Below are 23759 nucleotides of genomic sequence, written 5' to 3'. Positions count from 1 at the left end.
TTTTAATCGTATAATTTCCCTCAGATGTTCTTCGGACTTTTATTAATACGGAATTTTTTTTTCTAATTTTTAATCGAAATATACCTTTTTGAGGATATTTTGCTGGAGCCATAAGATTTTTTGAGAAAAGTCATATGCTGCAGTAAATAATTTATTGCTCGTAATAAACTTACCGATACATGAAATACACCGCCAGCTCAGTCATTTCCAGCCGAGGACTGCAGTTTGTGCGTATTAGCACTCATCAGCCCGCCATAGGAAAGGGACTAAGCTGGAGATGGAAAAACCTCTTGAGGAAGCCAAGAGTGCGAAACAAACTGGTAGCTAATATAGAATTAGCGCAGACCAGACGAGTGACCGAAGCAATGGTTCGGTTCAACCGAGGCCTTCGAGATAGGAAGGCCATCCAACTAGCAAATGACAACATCGTTAGTCGATCCACAATGATATTGGGAAGTCAGCTCTTCGATTAGTATTTTGGTTTAATTAAACTATTTGGTTTATTTATTATTGTCTTCTATTATTTTAGTAGCATTAAAACTTCTACTTTTTCATTAGAAAACATAAAAAGGAACCAATAATCATACATTAAAAAATACACTGAGCTTAATTCATAGTAGTTCACATAAAAACATTTATAAGTCTTACAAAGTATTCAAATAACTAAACACGATTTTATTTTACAATCTTGTAAAAACGAAGTGATAAATAAACAGTTTTATTTTTCATTTGAAATTTTTTTTAACACTAATCGCATTTTAACTACTTGTATATTGTATTGAAACATTAAGTCTTAAGAAGTATTCAAATAAATAGATGAAATTTCATTTTACAATTACATCAAAACAAAAAATAATTTTACCATTGTATTTGAATAAGAAGAAAATGAAATTTTAAAATATAAATAAACATTTTTACTAAAGTAAACGGGAAATATAACTACAATACGTTTCAAAGACATAACATCAAATTAAAATACATAATACAGTGAAACCTGTGTAAGTTGACCACTTGCGGTGCAGTACTTTGGTGGTCAACTTAGACAGGTGGTCAACTTATAAAGGGGGGTAATGATTTTTTTTTTTTTGTCATTTCTTGCACCATGTATTCATTTTTTGACTAATTGACACTTATTCTTTCTGTTCAACTCACTTTCATTGTTTAGCATTACTTTGAAACAATAATTTAAAATGTTATTTAAATATTTTTAGAGATTATTTTCCCAGAATGACATATAATGTGTCATGCAAGTTTAAAATTTCAGTAAATTGATCAAAAAAAAAAAAGTCTTATTGTTTATGAAAAGTTACTCATTTGATATTAATAGTTCCTAAGAATTTATAGCTAATCAAAAATTACAAATTTTTCGCTTTATTTTTTTCTCATGTACATTTATAACCCCATGATGATCTACTCAAGCTCAAAAGGAGGTTTAGTTATGCTGCTGTTTCATTTAGTTGGTAAAATGCTGGTCTGACATCAAAAATATTCTTGGAAAGCTATAAAATAATAATAATAATAATAATAAAAATTTGCTAAATAAAATTTTAAAAAATAAACCAAGTGGTCAACTTACAAAGGGTTTTTTACAATACTCCAAACCAAATTTGGTGTTCATTAGTGGTCAAGATAGACAGGTGGTCAAGATAGAAAGGTGGTCAAGTTACAGAAGTTTTCCTTCATTACATAAGATAGGACTAATTCCGTTCTTGACAAAAGCGGTCAACATAGACAGGTGGTCAACTTTACAGGTTTTACTGTACCAGATTATTAATGTTAACTTAGCTTAGCAAATTTATACTTTTAAAAAGACATGAATGTTTGGGTGCCATCCCCCAAAGAAAACGGTGCCCTACCTCCTTCAATTATGAAAACCTCAAGAAAAATACCCCATAAACATCTCCCCCATCTCCCTTAAAATTTCAAGGGCACTGTTATTTATAACTATAGCCGTTAAAAAGCTATCATTATTATGAGACTATGATTCCTACCCCTCCCCCGTGGGCACTTTCGAAAAGTTACACAGGAATTCAACTTTAAAAACGTTAATTAAAGAATGAATTATACAAGATCATGAATACTGTATGTTGTACATCAAAAAAATGTATTCAATATCAAAGCAGCCTTTGTTTTGGAATTTGGCTACTTTTCCATTTTTAGCTTTTTCTGATGCTAATGATTCTTGTGTGTGGGGGGGGGGGAGGGCTTTAATAGTTCATCATTTTAGGCTTTTGAAAAATTACTTCAAAGAGCATTAATTGATGACAAAGTAACCTTTTTCAAAAAACTTCTTATAGAATGACCATTTTAGCAACTTTCTTCAATACTTAAAACTTCATATATGTTAAATTCAGATCAACATTTTTCTGAGTAGGCTCTTTTAGGAATTCAGTGTGACATTTTTGTGACAGGGGGAAGGGAAAGGATAACAAGAAGTGTGACATCACGCGTTGTTTATAACAATATGCTCATGTTGAACAGCGTTACATGTAACAGGGAGGGAGGGGGGGATTTGTTCAAAATTTTGCAACATCCTTTATGGACAGCCCCTTAATTCAATTTATATTACAGTTTCAGAGTTCCTGAAAGCTTATTAACAGAAAACCCAAGGAGTTCAAAATTATATAGTTCAAGACATTTTGCCCTTTCTAAGCATAACAAACAGTCATAGAGCATTTGGCAAAAACACGTTGTGTATCCACTGCTCAAAAGTAATCTTTCGCAAGCCCAGAAATCATGAATACCGTTAACTCAACCACAATTTGTACATAAATATCTTAAAACTTAAAGACAACAGTGCAAAAAAAACATATTTTTTTTTTTTTTTAATTTGCGCACAGAACCAGCTTGTTTGAATAACATTGCAGGGGCGTAGTTGGGGGAAAATGTTTGAGTATCGAACCCACGACCTCCGGCGTTCAAAGCTAATCTTCTTACCTCAGAACTACGGAAGCCCATCAAGGAATGTTTTTTGATCAAAGTAACACATGCTAGCGTATGAAACAATTTAATCGAAACCGAAAATATAAGATTAGTTCAGTTAAAAGCCTGTTTCAATAAACTTGTTTACATATTAACTGAATATCAACACCAAGTTACGTTGCTTCCGATAGCAACAAGTATATTCGCAAAAATTTTGACATATGTATATTGTCAGCTTGGAAAATCCATTTCGAATAAAAGCGTGTACAAGGTTGAAAAAAATAAAGAAATAAAAAGTTGCAAGTTAACCGTTTCAAATATTAAAGCAGTATGCTGAAATTACAAATTACAGACAAAGATATCAGAAAGGAAACTGACAATTGTTTGTGCAATGGAGGAAAAGTTAAGTAACCTTAACTGCATGAATTCTAATGGATAAAATGTTAATTTATTTATCTGAGAAAAGTACTTACCTCCGAATTTTAAAATTTATTCCATGAGGCGCCCGATTTTTTTCTTCGCATGCAGGTTGTTCGGTAGCGCAAATCGCTGACTCACTCAGCAGACACTCAGATACTTACAAGACTTATTATATATATATATTTTTTTAATTGCCTCTACATTCCGGTACGTTTAAAGGATGAGATAAATCCAACAGTATTGTGTTCACAAGAATGTGCATCCGAAGTTACATATTTCCTATTTCATCTATTTCAGCCAGAGCAAGCAGCACTATGTAACTGCATTGTAAACTGCACTGCTTTCAAAGTTTCGCGCCAAGTTCATAGATCGACGACGACTGGTGGCGTAACGAAGCGGGGAGGGGGGGAGGAGTTGTCTGGCCTGTTATCACGTGAGTCTCGGTTCAACTCAACTATTTCATATGTTTCTGCTTTAGCCCTGGCTATTGGGCGGTAATTTACTGAAAGATGATGACATTTTATTGATAATTTATTTGTTGCTAACATATGTATTTAAATAGTTAGATAGTAATATGGTACCCGTTTAGCGTCCGCGTCCCAGGTAGACCTGTCGTCTGTAGAATATATTGTACAAAACCAGTAATATTTTTATGAGTTAGTTTTAATTAAAATTCACAAAACAATCGACAACTGTTAATTCTAGTAAACTACAATTAACAATTAATTAATTGTTAACTGTGGTAAAACTACAACTAACAATTATTTAATTGTTAACTGTAGTGAACTACAATTAACAATTAATTAATTTTTAATTGCAATTTTCCACAATTACAACTGATCAATTGTTAGTTGTTGTGATTACGTTTACCAATTAATCAATTGTTAGTCTTTAATTGTCAATGCAATTAAAATTCGCCCAACTATGCCTGGTAGGTGCTGCTGTATAGCAAGATTTAGAAAAAAAAATCAATGAAAGGCTACCTAAGACGTAACCTTTATACGTGTTTTGCTCAAAACTTGAAAAAAAACCACTTACATCCCTTTGCTTCTCCCAGCCTCAAATGTTTAAAACTAATATTTTATAACGAATAAGCTCTTTTATTAAAATAACAATATAATTCAACTACGATTTCCTGTGCACTAAAGAACAGATATAATTTACAACAACCAAAGTTAGTTTCAAAAGTTCCTAATTTACACTGCATCGAAATGATTTCCGTAATGATTGAGATTAAAAACTCTTTAATTATCTCGGAATGAAGTGAAACACATTTTTCCACACTACTCAAAATAATTGGACCCTTAACTTTGAAATACCTTCAAGGCTGAGAGCATTTTAATGATTGATAATCTCCATATTCATTCACGATACTAAGAAGCTACTTTTTAATCCTCTGTGGTTGGGAACTTAATGAACATCTTTTGAAAGGTTGAAAATTCTGAGAAGACACTTCTTCATTTTTCCTCAGAATTTACTTAGATATATGGCTTTTAGTGGAATTGATTGCTTTCTATTGGAAGCGGCTCACTCTTTGTAAGAACTATTTCTGCAAATTGATTCAGCACGTGTTTTCTTTTATAAAACCTTTACAGCTTTTGCTGCGGCTTAAGTTCAGTCAATTTGTGTAATGTGTAAAGTCACCCCAGAAAAATTTAAACATGACTAAGACTAAGGAAATTCCGAAACGTCATACATTAGTTTCGGGCAACGTTCCACGATTTCACAGATTTTCATCTATTTCCTGTGAAAATGAAGTATCTTTGTCAAAAAGTTTCCTGAGTTGCTTCAAGTTGCACGAATGCAGATTTCTCACTGTTGTGAAAAATATTTTTATCTACCAGTTTAATTATTAACTATACTTATTTACTATGTGTATCGCCTTCTAAGGATTGCCTATGACTTCTTGCCAATAACTAAACTGCCGATGAGAGTGAAATGTCCGTCTCTGTATTAAGTAGCTTTGCAATAAAAGCAGGCAAGGGTGTTGCTTGGTACTTACTTGCAATAATACCGTAGCATAGGTCAATGTCGCAGTGATGCTTTAGGAATTTTTTTGGTGAAATAGGAAAATGACATGGTTTTTTTTTTATATCTACCTAAGTTTTTTCTGATGGTTCTTGTATTTTGTACCTTAGACATGGCTAGCTTTTACCGGGAAGGTTTCTGAATTCTTTAGAAAGGTTCCTGAATAATTTTAGGAATATTACTAACTTTTTTTGAGCAATCACGATTGCTTATTGCTTTTATTTGCCTGTTTGTGGTGATCTAAAATTTTATTTTCCCACCGCCAACCTCCGCACCATCACCGTCTACCCCTCACGATGCTGCTCCTAATAGCGAAAGCCGTCACCTGGTTGCATCCATGGCCTACACACACGCGTATACGAACACAACTACACACACACACACACACGCACACATACACACACACATACACAAACACATACACACACAAACACACATACAGACACCTACACATACAAACACATACACACACATACACACAACTACCCACACATTCATGCCTGCTCACAGACACAAACACATATGCCTACACACACATACACATGCCCCCCACACACACATTCATACACACAACTACGCACACAATTATGCCAGCACACAGACACAAACACACATGCCTACACACATACACATATCCCTTACACACAAACACACATACCCCCCACACACAAACATACACGCCTACATACACACACTCGTGATTGCGAAAAACATAATTTGAATTCAAGATGTCAAAATTCAAATTAATTTTTCTTTTCTTTTCCTTTTTTTTTTTTTTTTGTACAAGTTACCTAACCGTCAGAAAGTGGGCACATTAGCTGTCCAATATTTTCCGGAAGCGTTTCTAAATTGTTTTTATGTGGTGTAAGTTGAAATGTGACACCACGCTTAACTTAATTTGCTTAAGTTAAGCGTGCTTAACTTAATTGAAGCTCCGTTTCTGAACTATAGAATAAATTAATAATTTTTCTGCATTTTCATTGATCGTTAAAAATTTTAAAAACTTCAAATTGTTGCAAAGATTTTCATTTTTGATTGTGTTCAAAACTTACCAATTCGTTTTCTTGATTGAAATAATTTCATATACGTCAAAACAATAAAATGTGTTCAGTTTTTATTTTGAATATTTTCAGAGTAGTAAACTAAATCAGACAACGGTGTACCATTTCGTGTACAGTAATAAAGATGTAAAATCTATAAGGATACTCGCTGATTTCCTTAATAAAAGTTAACTCATGAGCAAAATATTTCGTGTAATTGGAGTTGATTCTAAGAACCTCTTAGCTGAAACGGCCACATAATGCTCAGAAGAATTTCTGTTAAGCAAAAAGAAAAGGAAAATCTTCCCCGAAACTGTATGAAGTATTTCAAAAGCCTTTTCTAATTAAAATGAAGACAATTCTCCGTAATTTCGGTTTATTGGAAACACGCATATTTCCTTACATTTTTGTTTTCTTTGTCCACAAAAAAATGTTTTAAGAAGACGCATCTTTAATTATATTAATATCAAACGAAATTTCGACCCAAGAAGTATTTATTTATCGGCAAAAGGTCCAAGATATTAATTTAAATATTTTTAAAAACGTAAAATGGTGTTTATAAAATCTTCCACAAATAAGAAAATTTATTTAAAAAATTAGATTTACTCATAAACCTTTAACGATTTCTTCTTATTTCAAAAATTTTATTCACGATGCTAATTTCAACCTCAAACAACGTGATTTTCCAGGAGAGAGATTAAAAAAATTAAAAGTAAGATCAATGTAAAAGAGAATTAGAAACGTTCCTGGAAAATAATGGGCAGCTGATGAGCCCAATTTCTTCTCGTAACATATCCTACAAAAACCAGGAACATTTTCCGCTAAAATTCAGTAACCTGCCCGAAGTATTCAGTAATCTTTCCGTTTAAAAAAATTAAAAGTAAGATACACTGTAAAAGCGAATTAGAAACGTTCCTGGAAAATAATGGGCAGCTGATGAGCCCAATTTCTTCTAGTAACATATCCTACAAAAACCAGGAACGTTTTCCGCTAAAATTCAGTAAACTGCCCGAAATATTCAGTAATCTTTCCGTTTAAAAAAATTAAAAGTAAGATACACTGTAAAAGCGAATTAGAAACGTTCCTGGAAAATAATGGGCAGTTGATGTACCCAATTTCTTCCAGTAACATATCTTACAAAAACCAGGAATGTTTTCCGCTAAAATTCAGTAACCTTCCTAAAATATTCAGTAATCTTTCCGTTTAAAGCCAGTCATGTCTCTGGAACCATAGAGTAAACCTAGGTTAACATAATGTAATAGCTTAGCACTCCTGATTTATCAAGAAATACATTCCAAAAGCAGTATTGCAAACATGGCCAAAGCTGAGTCAGAATTGTAAGTTAGTATCAAGTTTTTAAATTCGCATGCAAAGCTACGTAGTCCATCGACTTATTTTCGCCCTTTGGGAGCCTTATCAGTCCGGACGGACCGCAATCACCCTGATTCCGATACACCAGAGTTGGGCAAATTTTAATTGCATTGACAATTAAAGATTAACAATTGATTAATTGGTAAACATAACCATAACAACTAACAATTGATCAATTGTAATTGTGGAAAATTACAATTAACAATTAATTAATTGTTAACGGTATAAACTACAATTATCAATTGATTAATTGTTAATTGTAGTTTACTACAATTAACAATTGTCAATTGAATTTTAATTAAAACTAACTCATAAAAAAATTACTGGTTTTGTATAACATATTCTACAGACGACTGGTCTACCTGGGACGTGGACGCTGGACGGGTACCATATTACTATCTAACTATTTAAATACACGTGTTAGCTACTAATGAAATATCAGTAACTTTATTACGAACAATAAATTATTTACTGCAGCATATGGCTTTTCCCAAAAAATCTTATGGCTCCAGCAAAATTTTCTCAAAAACGTTATATTTCAATTAAAAATTCAATTTTTTTTCCATACTAGTAAAAGTCCAAAGAACATCTGAGGGAAATTACAGAAATGCATCTTAATTACACGATTAAAAAAATAAATAAATAAAACAGAGCGGTCTCTGAGATTTTTCGTCCCCTGTTATGTCCTTCTTTCTCACCTCCCCTGTTACAGTTTAAACTGTAAAACAATGATTTGCACAATTTTAAAACACTTAATTAAAACACATTTACGTGTGGAAAAAACTTGCCAAGACGGGAATAGTTCAAGCGGCGAGCGAGCAATCAGCACTGAACGAAAATACGAAATCGAATAATGCTTTGAACGCTGTACCCTGCGCTGTACAGTCATAGAAAAAAAAAACGAAACACTTTTAATTATTCAGCCATTATACATGCTAGGAAGGAAAGAAAGGTGTCATCCGACTTGGTTTAAAGTCTTCTTTAAATTTACGTTGGTAAAATTTTGATAAGGGACCATATACAAAGCAAAATGAGCACCAACTCTTGATTTTCGAATAGGAACCCCTAATTTTTGCTACATAATTATGTTTAGACCGCAAAATACAGCCAGGGTACGAAATTTCACTGCATTCCGTGCAGTAGAACAGGAGTTATTAACGAAAAACGTTTTAGGGACCGTCACCACATTGAAAACGCTTCTTTCAAGGTCACGGCTTCAACGGAATGTAAGCACTTAAAAAATCGAGATTATCCAGCTCAATTCATGATTTTTTGAAGTTCTCTTTTTTTTTCCGTAATTCGATACTTTTCAGCCGATTATGTAGCGGCAAAAAGCGATTTACAGTCGAAAACTTTTTTTTTTTTGAAAAAAAAAGTTAAAATATTTAAATATTTATTGATTTTTGTCTATCTGGATTAACCTAAGAAAGATTTATGGGGTTTGGCGGGTCCATCGTATAGACCGTTGTTTAGTAAATCGAATAATGACAAATTAAAAGTAATGGAACTTTTTGCCTTTTGTAATATGAACCTATTGGATTGCTTATATAATCATTCAGCAAATTAGCCTCATAGAAATGTAAATATGCAACCTTATAACTAGAAATATGATGTGAATATGTTTGATAAATGTATTGCACCTATGTTACAGGTTTATTTTGGAATGAACAGAAAGTCTTTTGATGTAAAATGGAATTTCGCAGAACATCGGCAGAAGTTTGGGTCATCGAACACAAAAATATAAAAAATGTACCGCACTACGTGGTAAGACGCAGCATTAAATAGATTGGAGATTCGAGCGAAGCAAGGTCAATTTATTCCGTGAAAATTTGCTCTAAATACATAAAATGAACGAAGTATCAATCTAAAAAATAAAACAGAAACAGAATATAATTACCCGTTAATAAGCAAACCGTTCATACTCGAACTTTATTTGGGAAAAATTTGGTTATTTGAATTAACACAGTGGACAAACACAGTAATAGTTCTAGCGGCTTTTTTGTAATTAAAAAAAGAGACTTTGTTTCAAATCCAAATTTGATGATAAAGATCATAATGCGTGGTATTATTTAAAAAGCATAACACAATCGGCGGTTTTAGTTAAACATGTAATGTCTCTTAAAAGCAATTTAGGAAAGTAATTTCCCAATGCTGTTTCTAGCAACGAGATTCGAGATGGTCCAATCCGTAATTTAAAAAGACCAAAGTTATTTTAGCTTAAACCAAGGTGAACCGAAATCTAAATTCTTGTCATTTCTTCGATTTTGCAACATTACAAACAAAACTTAGCATTATTTGATTTTGTTTCGCGCACTATATACCTGCATACTAACATTTTTTTGTAATATCAGGCTGGCGCACCTATAGCAATACTATACGCAGCATACCCGACAGGTGGATTGATCTATCCAGCCGAGACTACAATTTCGTCCTTGCTGTAGATTTCTCAGACTGGAATCGAAACTAATCGTGCGAGAAGCAGAAGTCACCTTATTGAAGCTGAGAGTTCGAATAAACTGGTAGGTAAAGTAAATTTATCTGCTGTATGTTTAAGGCATCTCACTGGTGAGATAAATTTTCTTCATCCACCAGTTTGTAGGCACTCTCAGCTTCAATGACATGACACCTGCTTCAATGTTTGGTTAAATCTAGTTCAGGGCAGTTGTGCTCATTATTAAGACCCACAGCAGCCATCGAAGGGGATAACTAAACCGCAATTATGTCGTAGTGAAGACGCGGGCCGCATTCAGCCTTTGAAGCTGGTGCGTGTGGCCAGTTGTTTGCTTTATGATTAAGATCAGAAAGTAGGATTAATTCCAGTGTCATAAAGTTGGAGCCAAATATTCAGATATTGGATTCTGAAAAACATGCATTTAATAAGATAGGCATCTAGTAGTTAATAACAATAATTTATTATAACTCTTTTTTCGTCGATATTTTTCCATGTTATTCAAAAATGAAAATAATTTGAAATTTTATCTTTTTCTTGCGAGGATGATTTTAATGGAAATACACGGACAAAATGACCGAGAAAGTAAAAAGAAAAATAAGTATTTTAATTACAGTTAAGAATAGACAAAAACTCAACTTAATCTAACACGCAAATTAATGTTTTGTTAAATCTTTGACGAAGTCAAAAAAAGAAGTTCACAATTAGCTACAACTACTACTTTTGTGCAGAATACAGCTCAAAGCACGTTGCCTACTAATGCGACTGACATTTCCCTTCTTACATCTTAACACATTGAAAATTATTCAAACACTATACAAAAAATAATAATAATAATAATAATTTCTAAAAAACAGTAAACTTATCTAAGAGCAAATATTTTTCACCCATCTGAATACTGTTAAAGTCGAAACTTCACACCGTTGGCTATTTTTCGAGTGCTTTTTCCCGATTTTGGCAAGGCAATAATTTTTCCTTTTAGTAAATTATCACCGGAAAGAGCCATTAATTCTACACTGTCTATTGCAACATGACTAGCAAGACAATGAGGTTTTGTTGTATGTTTCTGTGAAAAAGTTGTGCATGTTAATTTTTTTGATCAATCACGATTGCTTATTGCTTTCATTTCACCGTCCTTGATGTTGTGGTTCTTTTTTCAGCTTGACCAGCACCACCGCCCACCGGCCAGGAGAAGCAGATAGCTCAGGATCGGAGCAGCCGCGCCGCGCCACCTGCAGAGGACGGTGGGCGGTGGTGCTGCAGAGGCTTCTGGTTCAAGCTAAAAAAGGCACGGAACATCAAAAACAGTCAATTGAGAACAATATGCAATCGTGATTGCTCGAAAAAAAAGAAAAAAAAAGTATTTTAAGTGTAGCTTTTAATTTAAAAAGTTCTATAAAATATTCTTTTATTAGACAATGAAGTAGTGTTTCTCATTATTTAAACATTGATGTCTGAACGATATCCACAAAAAACTGACGGTTGCAATATTGTGTTGTTCTTCTGCAGAGACAGCGAAAAAATTTATGCATTTAAAAAATTCATAGACGGCAACCTCTAATATAGAAAAACCGCGTTATAATTGGTTTGCTTATTTTGTTGAACAATTTTTTTCTTTTTTCACGAAGAAACCAACTTTCATAATTTCTGTTTTAAAAAAGTATACGGTCCCCTAAAGTAGGAAAAAATGAATTTTTAAGCATAGCGCAAAAACTACTGAATATTTTGAGCTCCAATTTTGGATTTCCGCATAAAAGCTCTTCCAGATTGTTTTTCTGTTAAAATTTAATATGGTTTCAGATCATATTTTTTTCAAAAAATATTAAAATAATTCATAAAAAAACTAAAATTACATTTTAGGTGTTGTAAATTATGTATTTATTATTGGGTCGATTCATATTTTGATATAAAAAAACAATCTTTGCCGTGCCTAATCTAGTTTTTGTGTTATGAGTAAAAATATCAAAATACGTTTTAACATTACGAGAGGAATTTTTCAAAATTCGATTCTGAAGTAACGGCTGGATCGAATCAAACAAAACTTTGCATACAAAGTTAAAAAAGGATGCTGATCACAAATATGTGATAAAAAAATGGGGTTCTCATTAAAAAATTTGAAGTTGATGCTCGTTTTAATATGAAGACGACCCCTTAACAACAATTTTTTAATATAATTATGTAGAACTTTTTATTTCTGAAACAATGACACCTTACACGTGACTCTAGTGTTAATAGTCTTTGAATACGATCGAGTGTTTCGTTTTTTTTTCTATGACTGTACCTATTGATACATTAAAATAATTGTTAATTTTAATTGTATAAAAAAACAAATAAAAATTAATTGCAATTATTTTAATTTTGAGAATCGATTATCGTACATTAATCCAATTAAATTAATTGCAAAGTACAATTAATAGTTTAATTGCAATTACTTTTTCAATAAATTAACAAGGCAATTGAAAAAATAATTGATTAATGCCCAACACTGCGATACCCTTTATTTTTTTACTCACCTGTAATTCTGACAGAGCTACGTAGTCTAATAGACTTATTCCCTACCTTTGGGCGCTTAATCAGTATGGAAGGGCCGCAATCTAACTGAAGCCTATTACTGCCCCTTAATAAATACGCTCAGTTAATCTCTAAACTGGGAGCTAAGAATATTTTTCATAACAGTGAGGAGTCTGCATTTGTGCGACTAGTAGCAATTCAAGAAACTTTTTAACAATTATATTTGATTTTGTAAGGAAGTGGATAAAGAAATTTCAATCCTGCAACGTTACACGGAAATATTCAGCAACGTTTCGGATTTTTTTTTTCTTACAGTGAATCATGCAGCAAAACTATATTTCAAGCCACTGGATGAACTTTTTCCTACGCACATAAGGTCCTTTTCAAAAAAAATTCTTGTGTTTCTTCTCTGTTTCATAAAGAAGTAAAATGTGTAAAAAGTGTATGTTTTAAAAAGTTGTGCTTTATTACTGACGTAGTTGAACTAAATTTACTTTTACTATCCCGAATACTTTCAACAACGGGAGTTATCTTTAAGGGGGTCCGGGACACAAAAATCGTCAAATTTTGCAATTTTTTTTATCATGTGAAAAATTACTCCGTTTTTTTTTTGCTTAAAAGGACGTTTGAATCTTGTTTCTATCTTAAATAGTACGAAAAATATAATTATTTTTGTTGCATGCACCTAACTTATGTGTACTTACCTTTAAAACTTTAAACGCGTTTTTCTCCATGATGCAATTTTTCCCGATTTCTTGCATTCAAACTCGTATAAGTCAGGAACCGATAAAGATAAAGAAATGAAACTTGGAGCATATCTTTTTCAAACAGTTTACTTTAATTTTTATTCGACGAATTTGAAAAAACCGTTTACTGCAAAAATTATAATTTTTTTTTCTTAAAATATCTTCGAATTTTTCGAAATATTTCTTCAAATATTTTTTATTTTTTATTGAATCAATATTTTTAAAATCGCCGAACAAAAATTAAAGCTTAGGTAATTTGTGTGTAATTTATTTTTAAAAAACTGAAAATTGATCAAGAATATTTAGAGTTATAATAATTTAAAGCAACCCCATTTTTTTTAAAAAAAAACTAATTAAATTTAAATTAAAAATAATGTTTTCATATTTATGTTATGATTTTGCTTATTAAATAAATGGTGAATCAGCACAAAAAATTTCAAAACTCTAAAGTATATAATAAAAAAAATTTCAATATGTGTCCCGAACCCCCTTAAGAAAGCCCAAATGAAACATATTGCTCATTTTATAACATTTTTTTTTACTTCCTAGGGAAAAAGATAAATGTGCGAAATCCATAAACACAAACTTACAATTCGGTTTAACACTAAAATGACGGCGGTCTTCGTATAACTAGAAATACGGCGGGGGTCATTTTGACCGTTTGAGAAGAAATCTACATAGGTCTCCAATTCATAGCGACTGATCGAGTAACGCTAATGACGTCATCAACAATGAAACACGCGCCACAGCATGACAATTTGATAATATTTTCTGGCAATGTTTCACATGCAGGGAAAGGCTTTATCGTGACGAGACTGAACTCCATCCGGTAACTTAACTGTTTTACTGGTAAGACTGTGTCATTCCAAGGGAATGAAGAAACGAAAATGGGGTTAACAATGAACGCCATCTACTGGAGTTTAGGGCTAATCCACTGGAATTAAGGTTAAAATTTCAACGATCAAAATATCACAAAAACAGGCAATTGCGAAGATCAAATGGGAAAGCAATTTTCATATATCATACCATGTCGGGCTGTTTTCTAGTATATTATATCTTTGTAAAAAATAGTTTATAAAAAAACTTACTTATAATAATTACAGTTTACTTCAAGGGACTCACAGATTTTAAGGATAGATAGTTAGTTTTTTTTTTTTTTTTTTTTTGAGCAATCACGTTTGCTTTCATTTGACTATTTTTGGCGTGCTATCATTTTATTTTCCCACCGCCACCCTCTGCACCATCACCGCCAACCGGCTCCTCACGATGCTGCTCCTATAACGAAAGCCGTCTCCAGGTTGCATCCATATCCTACACACACGCGCATACATACACAACTACACACACGCGCATACATACACAACTACACACACGCGCATATATACACAACTACAGACACACGCACAAACACATACACCTACACATACACCTACACACACATACACAAACACATACACACAAAAACATACACACACATATACACAACTAGTTAGTTTTAGAATTAAATTAAAATTATTAGCATGCGGAAAAACCGGGATCTGATGAAAAACACGTTAAATGCGAAAAAAAACCATACTCAGGTAACGTAATATCGGGGTCTCACTGTACAGTCGACTCCCGCTACAACTCGATCCGACTTACGCGAAATGGCTATAACGCGAATTTTTCACGAGTAACGAATTTTAGAGCTAACGTGAATTTTTCGCCCCACAACATGAATTTTTTATAAGGAAGTATCAGCTTCGTTATTGGCTCCTAAATATTGATTTCGTGATTGATATTACGTCCCTTTGAGCATCACTGACAGTCAAAGTTCTCACGCTAAACTTGTCTAGTGCATCAAACAACCATAATATGGCACCGTAGTGTCACCTTCATGTAAAGTTTGAAAATGTGAAGAAAAAGAATGTTTCTGATAAAAAAATTTAAAAAGGCTAAGATTCTCGGTATGCTTGAACAATTACAAAACGTCGAAGGTAGAGCGACAATGAGTATGAGTAAATCTTCCATATGTACAATTAAAAGTCAAAACAAAAAGATGTCCGTAAAAGTTAAGAACTTAGTTTCAATATTGAAGCTTGCAGAGCAGTCTAGCAAAGTAAAAATTATAAAAATGGAAGCTACGCGTGCTCTGGCATTGTGGATTAATAAAAAGATTAGCAGATGTAGTTACAAATTGAAACGTTTTAAGTAAAAGGTGAAGCGTATTTAAAAATGTATTAGATAAGAATAACGATCTGATCTTGGAGCATAAATCATCACTAGTATCCTCATTTTTTTAACTCGTAAATATTGCTACTGTATCTACTGTACAGTACTATTTTGTGGATCATTTTAATTTTACTGCACGCAGTGCGTACTGTGTTGTTTTATTTTATATCTTTTATTCCCATTGGTCATTCATTTTGTGCAACTTTAGTATTTCATGTTGAATAGCAGTTTTTTATTTTTTAAGTACAGTAAAAGTTCAGTTCTTTATGGAAGAACTTGTAATGGTTAAGGAATGCTTTAGAGCAGTTTGAGGGGTGTTTATAAGTGCCTAAAAGGATTTGGCATACTTTTAAAAAAAATGTATGCATATATTTGTCCGCAACGCAAAATTTCAACTTACACGAGGAGTCTTGGAACGCATCCCTCGCGTAAGTCAGTACTCGACTGCACTTTCGAATTCGCTTCATCACATTATGATAATATTTTTAAAATTTTTGATGCAGTCAACTCTCTCGATTTATCGAAAGTCTCAAATAACCGTCAAAAACATTATAGCTATTGGGAGTTCAAGTAATGGGAAGTTTCCACAACATTTTATTTTTAAAAGTTTGGAAACCAAGGAAATCTTTTTGGAAAAGGAATATTCGAGTTATAAAATTTCGAGTCATCGCGAGATTATGAGAATGACAGTTTTCTGAGAATTTCTAAGTAATAAGAAAGACAAACAGCAAGCCATAATTTTTAATGATTTATTTAAAAAATAATAAGACATTTAATGAATAAATACTTTTCAGAATAACAATATCCATATACCACAGAAGTTAGGAGAAAACATATTTTCATAAATTTTTATTTTATTACAAGTTAGCTCTCGCCCACATTTAGGAAGAATTCCTTATTAGCCACCCAAGGTATTGAATGGAAATCGGTTTTTAAAAAACCTTTTCAACAAAACCCATTACAGTTCTGGAAATATAAATATAATATTTCACTGGATTTATGATACGATTATGAGATTTTCAATGATGTAACATTTTAGTTTTGTATCACATTTTATATTTTCAGTCACTGATGACTAACGCGGACTGAACGGAAAGTTCGTTGTCCGTCACTTTGATGATTCACACAGCTTCAATGGGAAGTTCAATGCCAGTGACTAAGATGTTTGACACAGCTTAAACGGGAAGTTCAGTGCCAATCACCATGATTTTTGACGCAGCTTGAACGATAAATTCACTGTCAGTCACTAAGATGATTGATGCAGCTTGAACGGGAAGTTCACTGTCAGTCACTATTTATAACTCTTATATTTCACTGCATTTATGATACGGTTATGAGGTCACTGATGACTAACGCAGACTGAACAGGAAGTTTGTTGTCCGTCACTTTTATGACTGATACAGCTTCAATGGGAAGTTCAATGCCAGTGACCATGCTGCTTGACACAGCTTCAACGGGAAGTTCAGTGCCAATCACCATGATATTTGATGCAGCTTGAACGGAAAGTTCAGTGTCCGTCACTCTGATGATTGAGGCAGATGGAAAATTAAGCTAACTTGTTAACATCAAAAGTAAAGATATACTATAAAAACATTGAACAATATGTATAACATTTAAAACTGAGATCATTACCAACATGATGCAAATATAGATATTATGACCTGTAAAATACTAGTTTATATTGTTGTTTACAGCAAACTACCGGCTATCCGTCCAAATGAGAAGTAAAAGTGGTCGGATAAGAATAAATCTACACTGTAAAAACGATTCAGAAACGTTCCTGGAAATTAATAGGCAGCTGATGTGCCCAATTTCTGCCAGTAACATATCTCGCAAAAACCAGGAAAGTTTTCCGTTAAAATTCAGTAACCTTCCTGAAAAACCCAGAAATCTTTCCGTTTAAAGCCAGTCGCGTCTCTGGAATTTCCGTGTAATCTTTGGTAGGGATAATATAACAGTTGGGCACCTTCCTGATTTATCAAGACAGTTCCAAAAGCTGTATAACCAATATCACCAAAGCTACGACAGAACTGCAAGTAAGTATCTTATTTGATTGCAATTCTTGCAGAGCTACGTAGTCCATACTGATTCGCTCCCTTAGGGAGTTTAATCGGCATGGACGTGCCGTTACCGAACTGAAGCCGATACGCCTTATAAATACTCTTAGTTAATCTTTAAATTAGTAGCTAAACATATTTATCACAACAGAGAGAAGTCTGCATTCGTGTAGTTTGCAGCAATTCAAGAAATTTTTTGACGATGATACTTGATATTTCCAAGAAGTGGATAAAAACCTTTGAAATCGCGAAACGTGAGATGGAAATGCTCAGTAACGTTTCGGAATTTTTTTACAGTGTAGATAGGTCGGATTTTCGTAAATATTTACTGATATACAGCTCCGCCATGGTATTAAAAACACATATTAGTCTTTAAAAGGCAAACTTTTTCAAAACAGTACGGTGAATGACTTATGAAGGGTTAAGGTCTTCTTTTCATTTAGATTATTCTTCAACTGCGATGTTGCAGTACTAGTTTATGGAAGAACTCATTCTCTCGGTGTTAGAAATTAGAAATTGCATTTTTATAGATGTGAAATTTCCATCTATTTTTAACTATGCAATGTAAAAAAAAAACTCAGAAACATTCCTGGAAAATAATGGGCAGCTGATGTGCCCAATTTTTGTCTTGCCAAAATCAGAAGTAGTGATGAAAATGCTTATTTCATGATAGAAATTCTCGTACTAGTAACTCTGCATGGTGTCATGTACAAAACATGAGTGCATGGGATCTAGCACACAACCGCTTCCAACATTTCTCATTTTCTTGATAGGTCGGATAATATGAAAGACGGATAGCCGCGACCCGGATAGTCAGAAGTTTATTCCGTATGACATGTATGGCTGTAACACATGAACTAAAACAGCGAAGAAAAGTTCTTCGATTTTGTTGAGTTTGTGGAAAAAACAAATATTCTTTTCATGCACTCAGCTATGTTGGTAAGATTCACCGGTAAATAGACTATTGCAAAATACACGCGTACACAGCAAAAAAAAAAAAAAAATCTCAAATAATACGAAGATTAATCATGAAAAACATTTTAAAGCATTGAGAAATATGTCTCAACACTAAAAGTGACATGAATTGAAAAACATTTTATTACAAAATAATTTAGAAATGAAGCGAGATGAACATCAAGTACAAACAAGAAAAATGAATTCCACGAAGGAATTTTGAAAGCAATCAAAAACATACCACGCTCTCTAATATCCGAAAATGTTCTGTGAACTTCTTCGTTTACACAGAGTTTAAAAAACTAGTATTCATTTCTAGATCCAAGAAACTGCGGTTTTTTTCGAAATTCGAGGCAGTTTCCATAAAACGTTTTCATGTAGTAAATTGCAAAAAATAGAAATTTACAGGAACGGGGCCATTACTGTTTCACACTTTATAAAATTGGATTTTTAAAACTATTTTCTACGCTGGTTGCCATTAATTCAAAATATACAAATATCATATTTTGATTTTTTTTTTTTAATTTGAAAATTGAACAGTTTGAAAATTTGTCTTTTATGGCTAGTTTTTTTTGAAAGGTGCATTATAAAATCGATTCAGAACTTTAACACACGTTTTTTACTTGGTTTAAACTAATTTAGAAGAAATTCCGAGTTAGCTATGGTGTAACATGCAAAGCTCGAAACTGCATGGGTTGTCTGAACACTCAAATGCAAAAACATCTTTCATTATAACTTTCAGATAAACAGTTCTGATTTATTTTCTCCGGCAAATCGATAGAAACGGAAAAAAATGTTTTAACCCTTTTTTCTGTAACAAATCATTCAATTTGATCGAAAGTGGTGTTCAACTCCTTACATACGCAAAGATCTTTTATGAATTCTAAAACTACTCATCCTTTATACTGTATCAGCTAAGGCTGACAGAGTTAGTAGCAACTATATCACAATTCTCTTTTTTTTTACATTAATAAACAACATCCAAAAATAGAAAACACAAACATGTATTAGCATTTTATGTAAACATTTCCAAACATTAAAATTTACAGTTAAAATTCCTTCCCAACAGTGAACATTATATATTAACAAATAGTGAATATTTATACAAAATACACAATCTCATTAAACAACCATTTGTTTCAAAATATTCACATAAAGCTATTCACACTAAATACATCTACAAGTAAACAAGAATTTTACAACACGTATTACAGAATTCACAACAAAAAAGAAATGGTAATCGTAGAAATGTGAAATACAGGGTGTGGAGAAAGTTCCGACAATTTTGTTTGAAACTTTTTTTTGGCGTTACAATCGTATGTTGGCGATTTATTTGGCACATATTGTTTATTGGCATTAAAAGTATTTGAGGTTTAATCATTTGTTCTTAGTTCATTGAGTTCGTGAACTGCGAATCGTGAAAATGTGCGTGTTACTGTCGTTGAATTACACAAGAAGGGAATGAAAACAGCCGATATTATTGGAACGACTGGATTCAAGAGCAAAACAGTCTATGACGATGTGAAACGATGCAAGGAGACTGGAGGGACTGCCGACCGTCCACGGAGTGGTCGTCCAACTACTGCAAAATGCCTGGAGTGAGATAACGGTGGATGCATGTGCGAGCATCGTCAGCAATTTCAGACTGCAGCTCCGTAAATGTATTGAAGCCCAAGGAGCCAATTTTGAACAATTGTTATAATTTTTTTGTTTAATATTATTATTATTGTTTCAATAAAGAGTTTTTATTGCATTAACTTGTTGATTTGTTGAATTATGTATTAGTTACAGCCTATTGAAATGTTTAATAAAATTGTGGGAACTTTCTACGCACCCTGTAATAAGAATTGAACCTTCTTCGAATAACCAAATCTTTAAATCACACGAATATATACAAGTATGATTTTGCAAATAAAAATCCGTGCAGTTTCTTAAAAGAAATTACTGTACGAATATAATAATAAATACTGCACGTTACTTTTAAAAAAACACATGACAAATAACAATAACAGAATGTATATAGGACGGCATAAGTATTGAAAAATCAGTACGAAACTATTAGGGGGTTATTTTGGATTTATATTAGGAAAATTTATAAAATATTTAAAACATACAAATGTTAAAATGTGATTTCAGCGAATAAAAAATTTAACCGAAGTGAAACTTTTTGCATTATTTTCGAATTGAAAATTTTATATATGAAGTATTTACTTTCATGTTTTAACTACATTTCAAATACATTATCATATACTTAACATCTTTTTATTCATGTAATGAAGACATTCTGGAAATTTAATATCAAAGCTAGCACCATGACAATTTTACAAATAACATACAAAAGTTACTATTTTTTACTAACTTCATACGAGGCAGTGAGCCGCAAAGGGATGTAAAAAGGACTTTTTAAAGTTTCATATAAAACGCGTTTAAAATTCAGATCCAAGGTAGGCTTTAAATTCATTTTTTTAAAAAAATCATGCTGTACAGCAGTACCCACCAGAGCTTATATCTTTCCCGAAAGCAGAGGAGAGGTTCCCCTGTTACTTGTAACGATTATCTTTAAAATTTAAATTTTGGCTTTTACATCATTCTCTTTTCACTGCCTCATATTTTAAAAATGTGCAAATACAACTATCAAAATATTTACAATAAGCATCATACAATAAATAATTAAATATTTATTGCATGTATTAAGAAAAGTATAGCTTAATTCTAAATTGTATAATGATTTATAATTTTTCAAAAATAAATGCCATAAAATGACATACAGTGCTAGCCAAATTATTAGACTAAAGAGTTATTTTTTGTTTTTTGTACACTATTTTTACTAAAATACTACAGTAAAACCTGTAAAGTTGACCACCTTTGTTAAGTTGAGCACCTGTCTATGTTGACCGCTTTTGTCAGGAACGGAATTAGTCCTATCTTATATGATGAAGGAAAACCTCTGTAACTTGACCACCTCTCTATCTTGACCACCTGTCTATCTTGACCATTAATGAACACCAAATTTGGTTTGGAGTATTGTAAAAAACCCTTTGTAAGTTGACCACTTGGTTTATTTTTTTAAATTTTATTTACAAAATTATTTCATTTTATTATCATTTTTTTAATAGCTTTCCAAGAATATTTTTGATGCCATACCAGCATTTTACCAACTAAATGAAAGAGCAGCATAACTAAACCTCCTTTTGAGTTTAAACACATGGGAAAACTACTAAGAACCCTTTTATTCTCCAAACTTTTTTTTTTTTTTTTTTTTTTTGTTCTATTTGAGATTGACTTTTGTACTATGTTCAATGAAAACATGTGTCAATAGAAAAACACAAAGTATATTTTTCCAATTGCAATATTTTGTGGCAACAATGGAATTGTGCTAAAAGAGTAAAGTTACTTGCATTGCATTATTTCTAGTGCAAGGGATTAAGAGATAAAACATTTTCATTTTCAACTGCCTTTTTGAACTATGAGAGCCCAGCTTGTTGCTCTTTGTGTTATAGTTTTACATAAAATGTCTTCATAAAGAAAGTTAGTTGAACTTGAGATTGATAAAAAGTATGAAATATTAAAATTAATTGAAAAGGGAGAAATCCAGAGAAAATTAGCTGGGAGACATATGGAATTTCCAAAACTGGTCTAATAAGTGCGCCAAACTTCAATAAGGAGTTATTTTGTTGAAAAGTATATCATCATGGGGTTATAAATGTATATGAAAAAAAAAATAAAGCGAAAAATTTGTAATTTTTGATTAGCTATGAATTTTTAGGAACTATTAATATCAAATAAATAACTTTTCATAAACATTTTTTTTTTGATCAATTTACTGAAATTTTAAATTTGCATGACACATTATACGTCATTCTGAGAAAATAATCTCTAAAAATATTTGAATAACATTTTTAATTATTGTTTTAAAGTAATACTAAACAATGAAAGTGAGTTGAACAGAAAGAGTAAGTGTCAATTAGTAAAAAAAATGAATACATGGTGCAAGAAATGACAAAAAAAAAAAAAAAAAATCACTACCCCCTTTACAAGTTGACCACCAAAGTACTGCACCGCAAGTGGTCAACTTACACAGGTTTCACTGTATTTATTTTACTGGAAAAGTACAGTGCAGAGTGTACACTGATTATTACGTTATTTTAGCATAATTTAATGTTTGCAGGGGGCAGCACTGTCTGCTTTGTTTATGTTCTTTGTTTATCTAACTTCCAGGAACATAACTTAAATCAGCTTAAATAGTTCACTAGTTCTTCTTATTAGTGTGTTCTGTTATATTTAAAGTTAGCTTTAGGTAATTAGTGTGTATTTGTGAGTATATATAATAGTGAGTATAAACAGTTTTTTTACCTCTTTTTTTAAAAAGTTAAGAAATGGTGTAAACCTTGTGAAAAGTATGCCAAAAAGATTTAAAATGCTCATCAAGAACAAGGGAATGCATACTAAATATTAGATAATTATTTCACTGTTCGTTAATGTGTCTATAGTTATGCCATCAATAAAGAATTTGCTTTTAAAACAGTCTTAGTCTAACAATTTGGCCAGCACTGTAACGTCGATATTATACTTCTTTGGCTAAATAGGCAGTCGACGTTTTATAAGAAAACAAGACTCTTAAAAGGTATTGAATGATTTTGAGAATTATACATGTTATTCATAAAATATATTTAATGAGTAAAATATGTATCATTCATAAAATATATTTAATGAGTAAAATATGTATCATTCATAAAATATATTGAATGAGATATTGTTTCACTTTGTGATAATGGAGCATTGCTATTATGACTATCTATTGTGATTTTAAAAAGAACACACCTTATACTTTTCACAACAAGCAATTCAGAAAACTTTTTGACAACGATGCTTGATTTTTCCAGGAAGTGGATAAAAACCGTTGAAATTCCGACACGTTACACGGAAATACTCAGTAACGTTTCGGAATTTTTTACAGTGTATAAAGGGCATCATTGAGAGGAAGAGGGGCGAGATTAAGATTATTTAAAGGAACCTTAACTGTGATACTAAACGACTAGAATCTGACGTT

Source organism: Uloborus diversus, chromosome 8 (genome assembly GCF_026930045.1).
Source record: "Uloborus diversus isolate 005 chromosome 8, Udiv.v.3.1, whole genome shotgun sequence".
In the NCBI taxonomy this organism is placed as follows: Eukaryota; Metazoa; Arthropoda; class Arachnida; order Araneae; family Uloboridae; genus Uloborus; species Uloborus diversus.
The sequence above is the reverse complement of the archived record's forward strand: the minus strand, read 5'-3'. Positions refer to the sequence as shown.